This window comes from Cricetulus griseus, chromosome 5 (genome assembly GCF_003668045.3).
Source record: "Cricetulus griseus strain 17A/GY chromosome 5, alternate assembly CriGri-PICRH-1.0, whole genome shotgun sequence".
Classification (NCBI taxonomy): Eukaryota; Metazoa; Chordata; class Mammalia; order Rodentia; family Cricetidae; genus Cricetulus; species Cricetulus griseus.
Genome location: NC_048598.1, coordinates 56,826,344 through 56,832,652, shown reverse-complemented (window position 1 = coordinate 56,832,652; position 6,309 = coordinate 56,826,344).

Genomic DNA, 6,309 nt, shown 5'->3' with positions numbered 1-6,309 from the left:
AGACAACTTGTAGTCAGGCTGTGGGCAGGCAGTACATGGGTACACAAGAGGATTAAACACTGATGAGAAGTTTAGATGAAAGAAAGAAGTGTACCCTGGGAGGCAGTAGAGGCTACCGCTTATCTTTATTTTATTTATTTGGTTTTGATGTTTGGGATCAAACTTGGAGCTATGTTAGACAAACATCGTATCACTGAGCTGCTAGCCCCAATTCTTGTTTATCCATGATAAGGTCTCAGCATGACTCCTTATCCTCCCGTGCCAGTACCAGCATCAGGCTTGTAGCACCCTCCTGTCCTGCCTTAGGTTCTTCACACATAGAGTCCGGTTCTGTGCTCTCAATAGCTCTGTTACATCCTTGCCGATCTGGTATTATTTATTGTCGTTTTGAGAAGAAACAGACATTTGATACATTAACGTGCATTGTGGGAGCCCAAACTTCAGACTCAGATTGTGGGAACCCAAACTTCAGACTCAGATCTGTGAAAAGTCACACCTTGGGAGGACAGGGAGCTAGAGTGGCTGGATGAATAGGAATGAACCGAGCTGTGCACACCAGGGAGCATCCGTTACATGCTATGCTTTTGGCCAGGCACAAGATCTGAAGAAATTTCCTCTCCTCGAAGTGCCCTCCCTTGGTCTCCACAAGACCCAAGAAGGAAATGGGGAAGATGTGGGGTGGGGGTGGGGGGGCAAAAGGAAAGGGGGAGACCATGGAGAAGGTTGTACCTATTAGGAAATCTAGGTGTGGGATGAGGGCCAGAGGGGACACAGCACCTTACTGTCTCGGTAGGAGCTGGGCCTGATGGGCTTCTGGGGTGGTGGTGGGAGCTTGGGTTTCCTATGGTCTGTTTAATTCCCTGGGAGCTAGGTCATGGATAGGATGAGGGGGTGGATGTGGGGAGGCCCCCAAAAAATCTAGACTTGGGCTGTGGATTCCCTCTACACAGACCTTCCCTTCACCTGCCAGGACACTTCATACCAAAAGCATTCCAAAAAGCAGGCTCAGCGATGACGCCAGGGCCCCAGGGGACAAGGCTGGAGCTGCAGGAATATTTAGTGCCACATCAGTGCTTCCGGAATGTGAACAACCTAGACAAAGATGGGGGAGGCAGCTCTAGGAGATCACAAAGGCCTTCTGAATGCTCCCTGTCCCTGGCCTTTCCTGAAGCACAGGCAGGATCTTGATGTTCCTGAGTGGACACCCCCTCGTGGGCCAGGGCTGTGGGAGGGAAACTCCCATGAGACATTGGCCTGGCTCCCTGGCTCAAGACCCAGATGACCCTTCCGTCTCCCTCTGCCCTATCCAACTAGCTGCCTTGGGCCTTCTCAAAGGGTGGGAGGGGAGTCAGAGGGGAACAGTTGAGCTGGATGTGTGGGAAGCAGCAGACCCTGCTCCCCCAGAAGAACACATACAGATTTCAGCTCCGGGAGTGAAAATCCGAACTCTATCAGCAATCTTGTTCTATGAGGGACAAGATGGATCCAGGACAAAGATTTGGCTAAGTCGCATGAGTATTTCTTTTAACAGAGGGGAAGGGCTGGGAACCACATAGTAGATGGCAGGCTGACTTTCTGGAAACAAGGATGGAGGTACAGACCAAGATTGGGAGCAAAGGCAAGACCAAAGCCTCTGCTGGGCCTCCTAGTGCAAGATTTTGGCTGGCTAATCTCTTATATAGTGTGTCTGTCCCATTCATTCAGTCACTCAATTGATTAGCAAGTGGTTATTGGAACTGGAGCTATATATACATCAGTTATACAATGCTTGCCTGGCACAGGCTAGACCCTAGGTTCCATCTCTGGGACCTCAACAAAAACTCCCCCTCCCTTTTAATTTACTAAAGTTCTTCTAGTACGTTTGTGTTTTGGTTTTTTGTTTGTTTGCTTGTTTGTTTGTTTCCTGAGGCAGGGTCTCATTCTGTAGCCCAGGTTAGCCTGGTGGTATACAGAGCAATCCTCCACCACGCCCAGCATTAGGGATACATTAGTGAACAAAACTGACAACAATCTGTGCCCTGATGGAACTACATTTCAGAATAGATATCAAGGCTGGAGCAAAGCGAATGGAAGACTAGCAGGAAGAAGAGTCAAGAGAAGCCACAGGAGGGAAAGCTAGGGCACCTTGTGGGCCGTTCTGAGGCTGTGGCTTTTATTCTGGGGGAAACAGAGCGTCTTTGGGAGATGCTGAGCAAAAGACTAAAGTGACCTAACAGACTTTTTTTTTTCTTTTTCCTGGAGTCTTTCTGGCAGTCAAGATGACTTAGCAAGTAAAGGCGTTTGCCACTGATCCAGACTGCTTGAGTAGGATCCCCAGGGTCCACAAGGTAGAAAGGAGAGAAATGACTCTCTCATCTTGTCCTCTGACCTCCACTTGTGAGCTATGGCCAAGTACATCCACTCACACGCACGTGGGTGCAGACACACCCCCCCCAATAAAAACAGATAAACAGAGCCTAGCTTCTTGCTGAGGCCAGCAGTGGCAGGCTTGATGGGGACCTAGCAGGAGACCAGTTTTGAGAGGAGATAGTGGGGCTTGGACTGGAGTTGCAGCAGCACAGAAATGGGAAGCTGTCGGGGGCATATTCTGAAGGGGAAACCGACAAGATTTCCTGACAGAAGACATTCAGGATGTGAAAGAGAGAAGCTAAGAATAAGGGCAGACTGTCCATTAGCTTGGGCAGGGAAGGATTGCAGGAGGGAGATGATCTTGGGCTGGGGCGGAGTGGGGCGGGGTGTGTGGACTGCTAGGTACAGGAGGTAAGAAAGTAGGCAGATCTTTCCAAAGATGAACTGCCTCCCAAGCTTGCCTGTTGTGATTCTGGGGAGGCTGGCAGTGCAGACCTGGAGACACAGTCAGCATCCGCATTCTCTCATTAAACCTTGGTAGGCTCTCTCTCTCATGGATGGGAGGGCATCCTCACACTCAGGCCTGAAAGCCCCACAATAGCAAAGGTTTTCATGGTCTCCCTAAGAACTTTAGGAATGTCGCCCTGGCTCTGCCTGACTGGGTCCCTACAGTGGGGCCAGGTGTTACTGTACAGAGGCTGGGGCTGAATAATTTCCGGTCGTCTTTGGTCACCTCTGTACTCAGAATTCTCTGGTTCAGGCCCCTGGGTAGGCTGCTCATAGTCTGCTGCCCAGAAAAGGATGGAAAAGGGGCACGAACTCTGGCCCCACTGACAAGTTTGACAAGTGCTCAGTTGATAGCCTCGGGAGGAACTGGAACCACAGTGCAGGTAGCTGGAGACACAAACTTTCTCTATCTCCTTTTGGATCTGAACACCTCCTTAATCTTCCTTCTCCAGCGTTCTGCTCCCTCCCTGGGCTATTCCCACCTCAAAATTCTCCCCATCCTGTCTGAGGCATTTAGGACAAACTGGGAGAATGAGTCATCTTAACGGGGGAGGGGGCTTCTAGTCCATAAATGGACATCAACTCTTTGGGTTTAGTATTCAAAAAGGGGCTGGCCTTCTGCTCTCTCTCTGCCAGGGATTTCCTGGGAAGAGGAAAGAGGCCGCTGGCTTTGACGTGATGGTATTAGATTCTAGAAATAGCTGGACATTTCAGAAGATAGCCAGGTCTGACTCAGCTTCCCTTGTAAACACATGCCCAGCCAGTCAGGGTTTTCCCAGCTCCAAAGGCTAAGCCCCCATTTCCCGAGGGATGTGTTCAATTGTATATGTCTGTGGAGGTCAGGATCCAGACAGCAGAGTCCCCACCCCTCCTCCGGCCTCCTCTCTGTCTTGACTGTACTGTCCTGGACTCTGGGCTATGTGTGGGTGCTCAGCTCCTGTAGCAAAGCTGACCACATAAACTCCAGTCTTAGGAAGGGGCAGTCATCCTTCAAAGCTCCGGAGCTGGAGTCAGGTTGGGACTTCTGGCGGCCATTGCTCATCACTGTGCTGCTTGGTGCAGCCTCACACTGGGAAGTAGCCCAGCGACTGCCAGGAGCCCCTCCTTGCAAAGGGATTCCCAGCTTGCTCCACCTCCCACCCTGGCCCAATCCTATGGAAGATGCAAGGTGGTACTTAGGAGGAGCTGGCTTTGCATCATATCTGGAGCTCACCTTGAAACTTTGCTGATCAACAACCTACTTGCCAATAGGCCTTGGAGACAGGCTCAGGCCTACACAAAACTCCAGGTCATGAGTGGATGGGAACTGGGAAACCAAACCAACTAGATACTGGAAGTTACTGATAAGCACATCTCCTGCTGGGGCATTCATTCAGAGGAAACCCAAATTCAGTAGGTCTCACCTGGACAGCAGGAAGCTGGCTAAGAAGAGCTAGCCGTGGGTGGGTAGTGCCAGTCCCAGTGGGTCACTCAAATCATTAGCACAGCACTAAGGTTAGCCTCATACTGTTAAATGCCACCATGACAGCTTCTTTGTTAGCACCTCCTTTCTTCCACAAAGCATGTCACAATGACTCAGAATCACTTTCATAGTCCCCTCACACCCATCGTGGTGTTGCAAGGATAAGAGGAGACAGCATGTGAGAAGGCTTTGTAAATAAGACATCACAGCAGCCAGTCTAAGGAGTGAGAACGGGTACTCAGTGAGTGAGTGTGAAGTGAAGCCAGCCCAGCCCCTATAAAAGAGAATCTGACAGCGAAACAAGTGACAACTTGTTACCTAATGAATCCATCACTAGGTAACTGAGACCAGACTATTGTTATTGATGCCATAGAAAATACAGAAATGGTCCCCTCCCTCCATGAATTTATATAGAATAGAGCCCAAGCTATAAACAACACCTACAGGATGATTATTAACGATACAGAGGTGGGGTGTGCGAAGGGTGGTGGTCAAAGGCAGAGCATGTGGGGAGGTGTTCAAACCTGTTGCTTATAAGGGGCCACTGTGTGGATGTAGTATTGGGTAGGTCGGCTGAGGAATGAGCTGTCCTATTTGGATGCTAGCTAGGCCCTACAGCCTAGTAGGTGACAGGTGAAACCTGATAGTCTTGTACCCTTCCTCACAACTAGTGTCACCTTGCTTTCCCTTGGCTCCTGGCATTGTAGGACATGCCCATGAAGGTTGTAAGCAGAGGCATGTCAGTTAGGGGTAGGTAGAGTAGGCTGATTCCTTCCTTGCCAGACATCCCTAATGGGCAGCAAAGCAGGGAGCTCTATTGGCCCTGGCTATTGTGGCTGTTCGCTTTTGTTTCTGCTGCCTAGAAGACCTAACATCTGATGTCTCTTAGATCTTCCACAAAGCGTGCCACAACACCTTAGAATCATTTCCATAGTCCCTTCAAATCTGTCCTGCTGCTGTAAGAATTAAAGGGAGCCACACATGAAGACACTTGTCAGATAATAGGTCAACCACAGTAGACCCCTCTCCTCCTCAGCGAAATCAAATCAAGCTACCCTGCCACCTGTGTCCCAGGACCAGGCCCTTTGAGCAGTCTCTCCCTCCCCACTGAAGCTCTAGGCAAGATCCAGCCTCAGCCTCCCCACATCCTCACCAGCTACCTCAGAATTAAGAACCTTTTTGTACCCACATTTAGTTGTGTATTTGTGGGATCATGGCATCCCCTTTCCAGATTAATTTAAGGAACAAAAAATATCAACTGCTAAGGAAGTCACTGGCCACTGGCATTGTGTCACTAATGCTTTCCAAGTGTCAGTCAGGGAATCACTTCAGAGTGTGCACACAGTCGGAGCTCCTTTACTTATGACATAATGAAAACCATTGTTTTCAAGTCTAGACATACATATAGGTCAGTGGTAGAATATTTTACCTAGCTTTGTGTAGGATCCTGGGTTCAACCCTTAGCACCACAAATAAACAAACCAAAGACAGAAAGAGAGAGAGAGAGAGAGAGAGAGAGAGAGAGAGAGAGGAAAAGCAAGAAAGGCAGGAAGGAAAGAAAGAGTTCACTTACCTTTTTCATTCTCATTCCCTTGTGAATATGCAGTGGAGTTTTCCAGAAGCTTCATCATACATGATATTCCAGTCAGTTCAGATTCAGGAGATACAATGAACTCTGCACAACAATATAGATATATACTCAATACCCTGAAGTGTGAGCTTAAAAAAGCAGTGGAAGAGGCGCTGACCTTGAGGAGTACTTGCCTGGTAGACACAAGGCCCTGGGTTCCATCTCAAGAAACAAGCAAAGAAAAAAACCACTCAGAACACATTTCTCAGGGAACACACCAGTAATCCCAGCACTTGGGAGGGAGAGGAAGGAGGATAGGAAGTTCAAGGTCAGCCTTGTTACAAAACAAGTTCAAGAGCAGCCTGGATTACATGAGACCCTGTCTTTAATAATAATAGTAATAATAATAATAGTAAAATAG